We start from the raw sequence: 12,377 nt of genomic DNA on the forward strand, positions 1-12,377 counted from the left end.
TGTAGAGCTGAAAAGATTTGCTGAAGGATATCAGTCTTACACAAGAGAACAAGATTTTGCATAAAAATGGGTGTTCAGTCCATGTTGGTTGAATTGAATCCCTTACCTGGCAGTTCTATGCAAAATGCTATGCTTTGAAGCAAAGGAGCTATGTCAAGCCAAATTTTTATAAGATGAATTTAAGCAAAGACTTTGGACTCATATCTATATTTGAATCCTGGGCTCTATCGCTTAATGCAAAATTTCTCAAGCTCTTTGAGTTTCCACATTTTAATCAATACAATGTGATATTCTATCATTCTCAGCTGGATGAAAACAAAGAGTAGAGATGTAAAATAAAAGAAGTTAAGTTAAAAATAAACACCTTAGTCCTGAATTAGAATAGGAAGTGACAAAATCATGTTTTTGTTAAAAAATATTTCCAAGCAGTGTCCACTATAAAGACTTAGAAACAATCACCAACAATGAGCACTCCCAGACTCTAGACTGTGGCCTCCAAATACTTTTTTTCTGCTATAAGGAACCACAGTTCCTAGGAGAAATGGCTGATTCCAAGTCTGGAACAAAAAAATATAGCATGAACCTAGAATATCTGGTAATAGCAGATCGAAAGGAAGCTATCAAATAATTGGATTGTGTCAAAACAATCCAGGAACTAACTTGAAGGACCTCTCACAACTAAAGATGGAGTAATTTGAATATCAATTAAGGATAATAATGTCTATAGATTGATAAAGGAAATATGTTTAAATGATACTAAAAATCCTATGCCTTGTACATAATAATACTAAAAAGGAAAAAAAGAAAACGATTAATTGGTCATCATGGGAAGGCATAAGAAACCAACTCATTACTTTGAAAACTGGTAAATAAAGAGAAAGAATCAAGGATTTTCCCCCTCCTTTTCTATGTGAACTATACCATTTAGTCATCTAATGTTAGACAAGGAGAAGGTTCTCTTTAATGAATTATTCCAGCTAATAATTGTAGAAGGGATGGTATAATTAGAATATCACCATTTTGCAACTCCTAATAAGCAATTGGCTTTAGGCACTAAATATCAATAGCTGCTAATGTCACAAACATAGAGACAATGAAACATAGTGTATCTCCTGATGAGAAATGTATCATAACAATGAAGTTGTTTAGCCAAAAAAAAAAAAAAAAAAAATCTGAACCTGAATCAGATCAAGCCTATAGATTCAATAACTAATTTACAGAGAACACAGAAGACAGAGGAACAAGTTAACTACACCCAGATAAAGAATCAATATGATCTAGCCTGAGACAATCACTCTAGAATTAGACATCAGGTTTGGATAAGAGTTAAGCCACATTACAAAAAAAGTAAGGAAAAAAAGAAAGAGGGATGAGGAAAAATCTATAGATTAAAAAAGACTTAAAAGACATAAACCAATTACAATATGTAGCCCTTATTTGGATCGTGATTCAAACAAAAGTAAATAAACAAACATAGACATTTATGAGACAACTTAGAATCTGAAAACTGATGAGCTATTTTATAATACACTGATATTAAATAATTCTTGCTAAATTTTTAGTATTAAAATGATTATATTTAAAAAGACTCATTTTCTTTTAGAAACATTCATATGATATAATATCTGAGATTTGCTTCAACATGGGAAGGGGAGAAGTTCTCCCTAATAAAACATTTAAAAAGACATGAAGCTTAAAAAAACCCCTTCGTGTCAAATTTATTGATTCATCCTCTCATATCGATAATCTATCAGTAAATTCAAAATATATTTAAAATTGGATCACTTCTTATCACCTCCACCACTACCACTCTGGTCCAAGTCAACATCATCTCTCAGCTTCCTATTTAGTCTCCCTTTTATTGCCCTCATCCTTTTGACAGTCTATCCTCAGCACAGGAGTGAGAATGAGCCTTTCGAAATATAAGTTATATTTTCTGCACTCAAATCCTTCAATAACCTTCCCCTCTCATGCAGAGTAAAAGCAGAATCCTTAAATACCCTACGGGCGCAAAATGACCTCTGACCTCATCCTCACTCCACTAGAGCCACAGTGGCCTTCTTGCCGACTGTTTCTTGTAAATACTAAGCATGTTTCCATCTCAGGGTCTTTGTACTTGGCATTCTCTCTCCCTCCAAGGTTTGTTCTCTCAACACCTTTAGATTACTTAAGTGTTACATGCTCGCTTAATGTTACTTTTCTATGTGAAGTTTATCCTGATCACCCTATTTTTATTTGCAACTCCTAGACTCCTGCTCTATATCTGCCTTATCTTTTCCATAGCATGTATCCCTGACGTAATACTGTATATAGTTTATAACACTTATTCATATATTTATTTATTTTCTACCAACAAAATGTAAGTTCCTTGACGGCAGGGATTTGTTTTGCTTTGTTCACTGCTCTATCTCAAACAAAGAACAGTACCTTAAGATTAGTAAGTGCTCAATAAATATCAGTTGACTAAATGAGTCCTTTGCTTTACAACTATACTTCTCAAACTTGTGGATTTAAGGGTAAGGTAACATGCTAGGTGGTGCGCATACTTGTTACAGACAAAGCTGAGTGATTTGACAATTCCCTTATTTGAGAGCACTCAGGAGAAGTTCTTATTTCTATGTAGCCATATTCATTAATCTTTTTCTTTGTCATGTCTGTGTTTTGATTCACAGATAGGTTTTCCCTACTCCTAGATTATGCACGTGAAGATTAAACCTTCACGGTCTATTTAATATTTGGTAATATGTATGTACATTTCCATTCAATTAAATAACAATTTAAAACATAAACCTGTGTGCACATGTACATACACACACACACAGATTGTATTAGTTTACAAGTTGCACAACTTTGAAATGACCAGTTACATAGTTAGAAATTTACAGGCATAACTTCAAAGTATACTCTGATATTTTAGCTTAAATTCCTAACAAATTGTTTAAAAAAGAGTCAGTCTGATGAATCACAAAGAGATGGAAAGGATTTGAATAAAAAATTGAAAGGGATATAAACCAAGTCTCCTGAAATCTAAAATTGTTTGAGAGAAACTGAGTATACTCAGAACATTTCTTGAAAATGACTAGTTTCACTGGTGAAATGTTAACTTCATGATGATTCAGAATTTGAAAGACTATAAATATTTAGACACAGATTGAATTTACTACTTCAAGATATATAGTGCAATGCCTGATATATAAGTACTAAATATTTACTTCTTGAGCAAATGGGTAAATGAATTACATACTCATTAGAATTGATATGGTGAACAAGTGGATTCTGACAGACAATTTTTCAAGAGGCTTAGTTACCACTGATGACATTGTTTAGATAAGAACAAGGAAAGAATAAAACAGTATTTTAAACTGATGAAGCTAACTTTAGTCGTAGTGTTTCAATGATTAAACTTTCTGCAGGCAGGATCTGTTTTAATATCAAAAATTAGGATGAGAATTCTGGTGACTCATCTGTGGCAGAGATGAGAACTATACTGAATGGCAGATATAAGAATCAAGAGGAGTCTACGGCCATGCTACCCTGAACAAGCCTGATCCTGTCTGATCTCGGAAGCTAAGCAGAGTTGGGCCTAGTTAGTACTTGGATGGAAGACCAACTAGGAAGGCCAGGTGCTGTAGGTGTAAAAAATAAAAAAATAAGGGAATGTAAACTGACAAGGTCCTTGCAATCTGTTAGGTCAACCAAGGGTTGCCTCACCTAAAAAAATTAAATTAAATTAAATTAAAAAAAAAAAAAAGAATTAAGAGGACATGACAGGTTGCATGATGAACCCAATTCAATTCACTAAGCATTAAACTTAGAATTTGTTGAGTACTAGGCACTGGAAATAAAAAAGATGACTAACATTCTTCCTGACACTAAAATGTGCATTGTTTGTGGGGAAATCAAATGTGTAAACAAATTCACATTTTTCAGTGTGATAGGTGATATAACAGTGGTACACAGGTACTGGAAAAACAAGGGAATGGTAAACTCAGGTTAGGTAGGTCTGGGATGTTCTAAAAAATGATTAAATATGTATACCATAAGATGTTAAACTTGGGTCCAAAACCACAACAATATAAATACAGGATTACTTTAAGCAGTAATAAGTATAAAGCAGATTTAAGAGATTTTACTTGAAAAACCTCAAACATGAATCAACTATATTTGATTGTCAAAATATTAATGTTCATCAGACAGACATTGTATTCTATTCCAGGTGTCTTATTTCGGGGGAATTTGGGTAACTGTGTGCATATATGGTAAAAAGGATTAGGATGGGAAGGAGACTTGAAAGTATATTATATGAAGAAAAAATGAAAGAATAGATAAGAGCAAACATGAAGAAAAATTTCTTCACTTGGCCAGAACAATTTTATTAAGACATAAGACAAGATCATGTCACTCCTTTCCTTAAAAGCTTCCAATGTGGATATGGTTCCATAGTGTAGTGGTTAGCATGTCTGCTTTACACGCAGAAGGTCCTGGGTTCGTGCCCCAGTGGAGCCACAGTCCATGGTCTATGGCCATGCCACCCTGAACAAGCTTAATCCCGTCTGATCTTGGAAGCTAAGTAGAGTAGGGTATGGTTAGTACTTGGATGGGAGACCACCTAGGAAGACCAGGTGCTAAAGGCATAAATAACAAAACAAAAACAAAACAAAAAAACCTCCAATGCTTCCTCATCTCATTCAAAGTAAAAACATATTCCTGACAATAGCCAAAAGGCTCAACAGGATGTGGCCACCATTTCTTTCTTGTCCTCATCACCTACTACTCTCCCTTTGCTCATTCATTATAATCCCCCCTTGTTATTCCTCAAACATTCCAGGCACACTCTCATTTTAAGGTATTTGTTCTGACTCTTCCTTCTGCCTGGAATGAAAGAAAGTTTTTCCCTCAGCCATTCACATAGCTAACTTCCTTATCTCTTTTAAGTCTTGCTCCGGCATCTTGATGAAGATTTTGATTGCCTTATTTAAATTTACAACTGGCTCTCCCCAGTCGTCTCCTCTCTGGCTTTCTTGATCCCCCATACTCTGGCATTTTGGTTATATTTCTGTTATTATAATAGTAAATAATTACTTGGGCTTTGAAAAAGCTTAACGGTCAAAGGAGGTATAAAGAGCCCTATGATTGGTCACAGGGAAAATGCTGTACCCAGGGGTTGACAAAATTCACACTATAGGGTTAGTAGGCCCCCTATTTCCTCTCACTCTCTTTTCAGTAGAAAAAGAAGAAGAGGAAATCATATGAACAAATACGGTCCTGTGACATAAGAAGGTGAGTAGCAAATTAATGCCCAAATTTTCTTTAGAATTGATGTTGAAGGGGTTCAGAACACGCCTCCCCAAGATGTGCCACTTTGGCATGTGAATTATTTTGAGCTAAAAACAATCAAGACCCTGTGGGCTCTCGAGAAACTTTTACCTTTCCTTTAAAGAATTTAAATTTGGAGCCTTGGCCATAATAAGAGTTATTATCAGAAATAACTTTTCATGATTTATCAATACAGCAGGGCAAACTTCTAATGACTGAATATCTGCTTTCTTATAGTCCTGTGAACGACCTTTCTCCCCTCTGAAATCCCAAGGTGCCTTACTTCATCTTTAGCTCAGAATGTCAGATATACCTTATTTTAACTTTCTGTCTGTGAACCTTTCATGCATGTGGGGTTTCCATACATATGTATGTAATTAAATTTGATTATCTTCTCTTATTAATCTGTCTCATGTAGATTTAATTATTACACCAGGAAGAAGAACCTAGAAGGATAGAGAAAAATTTGTTCCACCCCCCACAATATTATATACAAAATTAATTTTTTAAAGTTTAAATGAAAGTAAATGGATCTTAAGTTCCTTTTTATCAGCTGTAAAAATATTCACTGGCCTTCTGCCCAGAATTTAAAAGAAATCAGCATGAGTCTAATGAAAAACAAGCTGTAGGTCTCAGGGAAATTCAATATATACTCTTTCTTTTCCTTTTAGTTTTTGATTGGTTTCCATGGGAATCTGGGCTTATGGGGATCTCTAATCTATTCATGGAAAGCAGATGCTTGTATTTTCATGACTCCGTAAAAGTGGCGGTCAGTGAAGAGATAAAGATGATTAGGAAATGAATATGGTTGTAGGAAATATGATCATGCTCAAAACAAAATTCTACAAGCCACATAGATTTTAAAATACAATCTGCAAGTCTGCTCTACTGTGTTTGAGAGGTATTATACCACAAAGAAAAAATACTGCACCTAAAAGCAGAAGCTCTCTGTTCAAATTCTCAACCTGGCCCATGAGAAATAAACCCTCAGGTACTTCTTTGGGTGTGTGACTAGAAACTGGATTTGAGAATTACTCTAGGACAGAGAAAGTAAACTTCAGAAGAGCATGTAAATTCTCTTTCAGGGAAGCTTTACCAGGAGCACTGAGCTGGGAATCAGAGAAATGAGATAATTCTTGACTTTACAAACGACAAAGTAGCCTTGAAGAACAAACTATATCTCAGTTTACTGATACAGAAAATTGATAATATTCAACTATTTTAACTGCTATGATGCTACTATGAAACTTAATGAAATATTTTTTTCTTACTAGAGCTATGTTAGAAAAATTCAAAGTAGTGATTTCAATAAAGATTTGCTGACATGCTGTTCCTTGTGACTATAAATTTTACCCATGCAAGTAGAAGTACATTAAGTATAACCAAAATATTAAAGAATGGGTTTTTGATTTCAATTCTCAGATTTGTTTAAAAATAGACCAATTCCGGTTTTTGATAGAACACTCATTTAAATGCAAGACACTAAATATCTGAAACCAGTTGCTAAACTGGAAAATCAGAAGACAGGTTTAGAGATAGTTTCTAAATACTCAGAAGAGGACAAACTTGAGCTAGTTTGGAAGCCTCAGAAGTTGTATGTAATGAAGCAAAGATTCTTTAGATTAGGACTCTCTGCCTAGCTGGAAAAGGCAGCCTAGCCAGGGTTGAAAGTCAAATGGGGTAAACTGCAAGGGGTGTCTAACATCGCCCGTCTCAATCCAGAGATTTCTTGAAAAATTGTTAACATTCCAGAACATAAGGGTTTCTTTAGCTCAGACCTTCATACATTTCTAAGTAATGGCATTGCAAATGTATATTGGTGCTTTCTTTTAGAAGCACACTAACAGCTAAAACCTCATTTGCTTACTCTTCAGATATCCTTTGGCTACGCAGTTTGTGATAGAGGGTGTACTTATTGTTTTTAAATGCACTGAGTAAATATAGCCACAGAGAAGCCTAGAATTACCCACTAAACAGCTCCAGGTGATTCTGATGCATGCTCAAGTTTGAGAACCATGGGGCTAGAGCACAGATACAAGATTTCATGCAGCTCCTGAGGCTAAAGTTAGGGAAATGTGACCATAGTGCTTAAAAGCCTAGGCTGGGAACCATTCTTCCTTATCCTACCTACAAGACATAGTCACCAAGTTCTGAACATTTTACCATTTTTCAATAATTTTATTGAGGTATTATATAAATATATATATATATATTTATACACACACACACACACAATAAAGAGCATAAATCTCAAGTATAGAGACTGATAAATTTTTATGTGACCACACAGAACAAGATACAGAACATGTTTTCAACGTGAATAAATCTCAAAAATGTGATATTAAGTAAAAAAAGGTAGGTTGGAAGTGACACACAGAGTATAATACTATTTCTATCAAGATTTTAAGTATGTAAAATAATATTATTTATGGGTGTATATATATGGTAGAAAAATATGCATGGGAATTGATACCACGAAAATTAAGACTGAGGAGGCAGAAAAAGAGGGGAATGGGATTTTGGAAGATAAATAGAAAATTTCCAAGTTTGTTTTATCTCATTAAAAAAACAGAAGCAAAAATTTAAAAATTCAGTTTCATCTATCCTGGATAGTAGCTACCCAGTGTTTTTTATATTATTTTCTTTTCTAATCTATAAGTTTAAAGAAATTAATTTAAAAAACAATACGACAAAGAATATTCAGGCATATGCAAGGGCACAGAGAACGATGAATAATGTATTAAGAGGAGAATTGAAAGGAGAATTGACTCAATCTCTTCACCCAATGATGAATTAGACTAGAAGATCCTGAAGGACCTTTCTATCTCTGACATCTACGATTCCTAAAGAGTAATTTCATTTTTACACCTGTACTGCAATATGATTAATAGCAATAATATTGATAACTTACACTCTTAGAGAGTATACTTCCCTAGCAAGCAAAATGCTTTATAGCTAAGGATTCATCTTTTCTATATAGCAAATAGGGAAAAGTATTATCCCGTTTTATAGATGAAGAAATTGTGGCACACAAGGATACATTTTTGAGAAATCAGGCTCACAGAGTCTTGTTAAATCCTGCTTATAAAATTTTAAGAAAATGGGGTAGATAATGAAGAGGAATAAACATAACTATTAATTTAAACTTCGACAGTTTTGAAGACCATCCCATTCATGACAAATTTATCTGATGTTCCCATTGATTGACTGATTAATTCATTCTTTTATTCATATATTCATTATTCAAACATTAACTGAATCTTTATTAAATGGTGTGGGCTGTGTTAAGACTGAAACTATAAAATCAGATAAGACATGGCCTCTGTCCTCAAACAGCCATGAATGGGGGTGAAACATGGACAAGTGAAATCTGTGATTAACAGTGGCGGGAAAGGAGTTATGGCAGAGGTGTATGTATACTGAGGGGGAATATGATATATAGAGTTGAAAGGGACTGGAGTGTGGATTGTTTAGTGTGTATATGTGTAAGTGTGTGTGTAAAATAAGGAAACCTAATACTGTTACATGCTATTAAGTTTTCCTGAAAAGTTTCAGAGGTATTCTACTCTTCTCCTTCATTTTTTGTAAATCATTAACACGGACACAACATATTTTGAAAACTGAAGTTAATATTCAGTTTTCATTGATAAATAGGAAATTTTGTTTGTTTAAAAAAGAAAAAACACAACCATAGCCTGAAGCTTCTTTAATTTTTGCATTTAGCGTGACATAATTTTTCAAAGTGGGTAGTCTTAATCTTTAAAGCCAAATTAATAACCTCCTAGATGATTAAAAATGCATAAGTATGAACATTTAGTAAGATTGCTAAAGCTTTTATCCTTATTAACAAATAAATATATCTGTGGAAGTCAGAGAAATAGTAGCTTCCCTGGAGCAAAACATTTTTAACAATTAGATACCTTTGGTGAGAAACACAGAAAAGGTATGACTGATTGCTTTCCTGGATTAAACTGAGGGTACTAAATGAAAAACAAATTAGGTACAGATGTTCAGTATATTGAGATTAATTTTATTCCTGTGGGTACCATTTCCTTAGCTGCTTGGATTAACAGTAATTTGTTTCTAGAGAAGTGAATATTTGTCAAAAAGAAACAAAACTAAGCCACTCACCACAGTTCAATAAGATTTTCCCATATATGTATTTTGAAAGTGGATAAATGTTTCTAATAAACAAAATGTCTAAGATTTGTATAAATAATGACTTTCTACATATGTAACATAATATGTTACAGTATAATATGTCACTCAACCAAGACATGTCAGATACTGTGTTATATTTTGGGGGGTTCAAAAATAAATAATGCAAGGTTCTCTCCTGGAGCTCCAATCTCATGGGAAAGAAGACAAGTAAGCAATGATTACAATACAAAATAATGGTCTCTAGTAGAGACGTGAACAAAATGCTATGGGAACACAAGTTTTTCCTACCAAACAACCTCAAGAAAGATAACTCAATATAGTTCACTAACACACACACACACACACACACACACACACACACACACACAAAAGCATAACACAGGAGAATGATTTCAGGTCAATAATAATAACTATTTACATGTTATGGTAGTACTTTATAAAACACTTAGGTATTGTTAGGTTTTTGGCCAGCTTTAATGTTCACTTAATATCTTTATCCATGTTCTTTGTAAGCAGTTTAAGAACAGAATCATGTCTTTCACCTTTGCAATCCAATGCCTAGCACAGTACCCATTACACAGTAACAGTTTTAATATATGTTGAATGAATGCATATACCTGCACATACATGAGTATTGATGATTACATAAATAGCACACTTCTGAAATCACAGATAATAGAATTAAATGGATAGGCAATACTTGATATCTGAGATATCAGAGAGGTTCACTAAACAAAGGGAAATGAAGTTTAATAGGGATCAGTACTGATGGTATTTATTTATAATATACAAATATGATTCTGTTTTTATATTTTCTCTAGGTCTATAGTCATGACTACATAGACATTTCGCAACTACTTACTGAACAAACAGCTCTACCTCCACAATATATCTCTTGGATCCAACTCCTCCTGTCTACAAACCTGAACCATAATAGCTTTCTATGTACCTCTACTCTCTTTCTCTTTCAAAGTAGCTTTAGTTGCCATATTAGTCCCTCTGAAGTACTTTGATTGTGTAACTTTTATTTTCATATTTCCTAAGTGTCTCCCTAGTAGTCAGGACCCTTCATTTAAAAAAATATAACTTACAAAAAAAGCATAGGAAGTACTCAGTACAAAAACCTGGCATTGGCCCACATAAGATAATAAATGGCTAAAAATGAATGAGCTAGGTTGTCTTGGGAAAACTAGTTATGCATGTATTTTAAAATGAGAATGGATTCCTATACAAAAATGTAGTTGTTATATATTAAAAGACTTCAATAGGAAAAAAATATAGGATAATTTTTAAACTATCTCTATTTAGCTCTTTACTGTTGTATACTGCTGGGTTGCTCTATAAAAGCACAGTTTAGGAATCTGCTAATGTTTTGCAAGGAATCTGTATCCAGATTTTTGGGTTCCTTCTCTGTAGTCCCCTTCTCTCCAGGATTTTGCCCTTTAAGTTCCAGCCACTGCTAACTCCAAACTCTATCAGGTTTCTAAGCCTACTTCCTGCTAGGGTTGTATTCTTTTGGATTCCAATATGGAAAATGCCTTTAAGGAAAAAGGCAGGATGAATGTGGGGCCAATTTCACATGCTTCCCTTCTCTGAATGATTGTAGTTTCTTAGATCCTGCCTATACTGATTGTTCTCAATGCCATCAAACACTGTACTGTATATATTTTGTTCAGTTTTTGGAGATGTTTTTGGCAGATGGGCTATTCTAAAATAAGTGATCATGGCCAGAACTTATGCCTAGTTATAAAAGTCTTTTATGGGTTGCTCATTTTTCTGACTTCTTTTATATCTTTAAACATTCCATCAACGGTTATTTTACATTGTTTTTAATGATGCCAATATCTGATATTTTTGATGGAATAAATCTGCTTATTGTTTCTGCTCTCACTCATGGTAGATTGCTTCCTCATGTGTTTCACTGTGAGATCATGTTTGATTTATTTCAATATAGGGAATCGTAGAAGTTTAAGGTGAAAATGTTTTCTCTAAAAAGAATTTGTGCTTGTGTCTGCTCAGAGTCAGTCAGGGTGTGCTACAGACCTGGGACATGTCATCTCCAACTATTCTTTCAAAATTATTTCTATATCCTTCACCATTTTGCTCCTGCCTGAAGTATACTTCCTTGATTTCTTAATAATAGTGCTTCTGTATGAAGCACTAAATCAAACGCAACACCCAGGTTTGATCTGGACAGACAGAGTACTAAAGAATTATTACCTTACTTGTTTTGAAAATTCTACTAATGCTAGTATAGCCTAAAGATATATTACTGCTTTTGGCAAACACGAAAAACAAACCGCAACAGAGATGGGGAAATGCATAACTATCATGAAACTTGAAACTTGCTATTTATGAGATCAGCTATTTAAATTGTGACATGTAAATCATAGTTCTATTTTTTCCTTGACACTAAAAAAAAAAAAAAATCACAATTAACAAAAATAAAGGAGAAACAAAAAGTAAAAGAAAACAATGCACTGCATTTTGCAAAGAGACTTAGAGCTAGCATGTCTGGATGGGCACTCCCCTTCTTCCAACCTTTTTCATATTATAAGTCTACAAAACTGTCACACTGTTGGCTCATCAACTTAAATCCTCATTTTTTCCCGCATGATCTGCTGATATTAATTAGGTTCCTCCAACCTACATTTTTGAAGTTGTTTTAAACCTAAATGAATCAAAAAAAAAAATCTATCAAATTCTTAATATTGGGGCTATTCCTAATCTGAAATGTTTACTTTTTCATGATAACAAGTTAAATAGAGTTACCCTTCCCTAGTGAATAATTTTAACAGCTGACAAGCCTAGGTGAAAGGTTATAGATACCCAAGCTGTAGTTAAATAAAAGATTGACAATGAGAGTGATTTTTTAAAAAATTACTATAATGAAAAGCAAA

At 33.8% G+C, this 12,377-nt stretch overlaps 1 protein-coding gene and 2 pseudogenes across 8 annotated transcripts in view; 2 read left to right on the top strand and 1 right to left on the bottom strand.

Moving 5' to 3' along the window:
- INVS (inversin) overlaps positions 1-12,377 on the bottom strand; it is a 127,940-nt gene that overhangs the window by 98,135 nt on the left and 17,428 nt on the right. The gene's annotated exons all lie outside the window — the stretch shown is intronic.
- Positions 3,517-3,635, top strand: LOC120598394 (uncharacterized; annotated as a pseudogene).
- Positions 4,516-4,634, top strand: LOC120598397 (uncharacterized; annotated as a pseudogene).

The sequence above is a fragment of the Pteropus medius genome, unplaced genomic scaffold, assembly GCF_902729225.1.
Source record: "Pteropus medius unplaced genomic scaffold, Ma_sr-lr_union100, whole genome shotgun sequence".
Lineage (NCBI taxonomy): Eukaryota > Metazoa > Chordata > Mammalia > Chiroptera > Pteropodidae > Pteropus > Pteropus medius.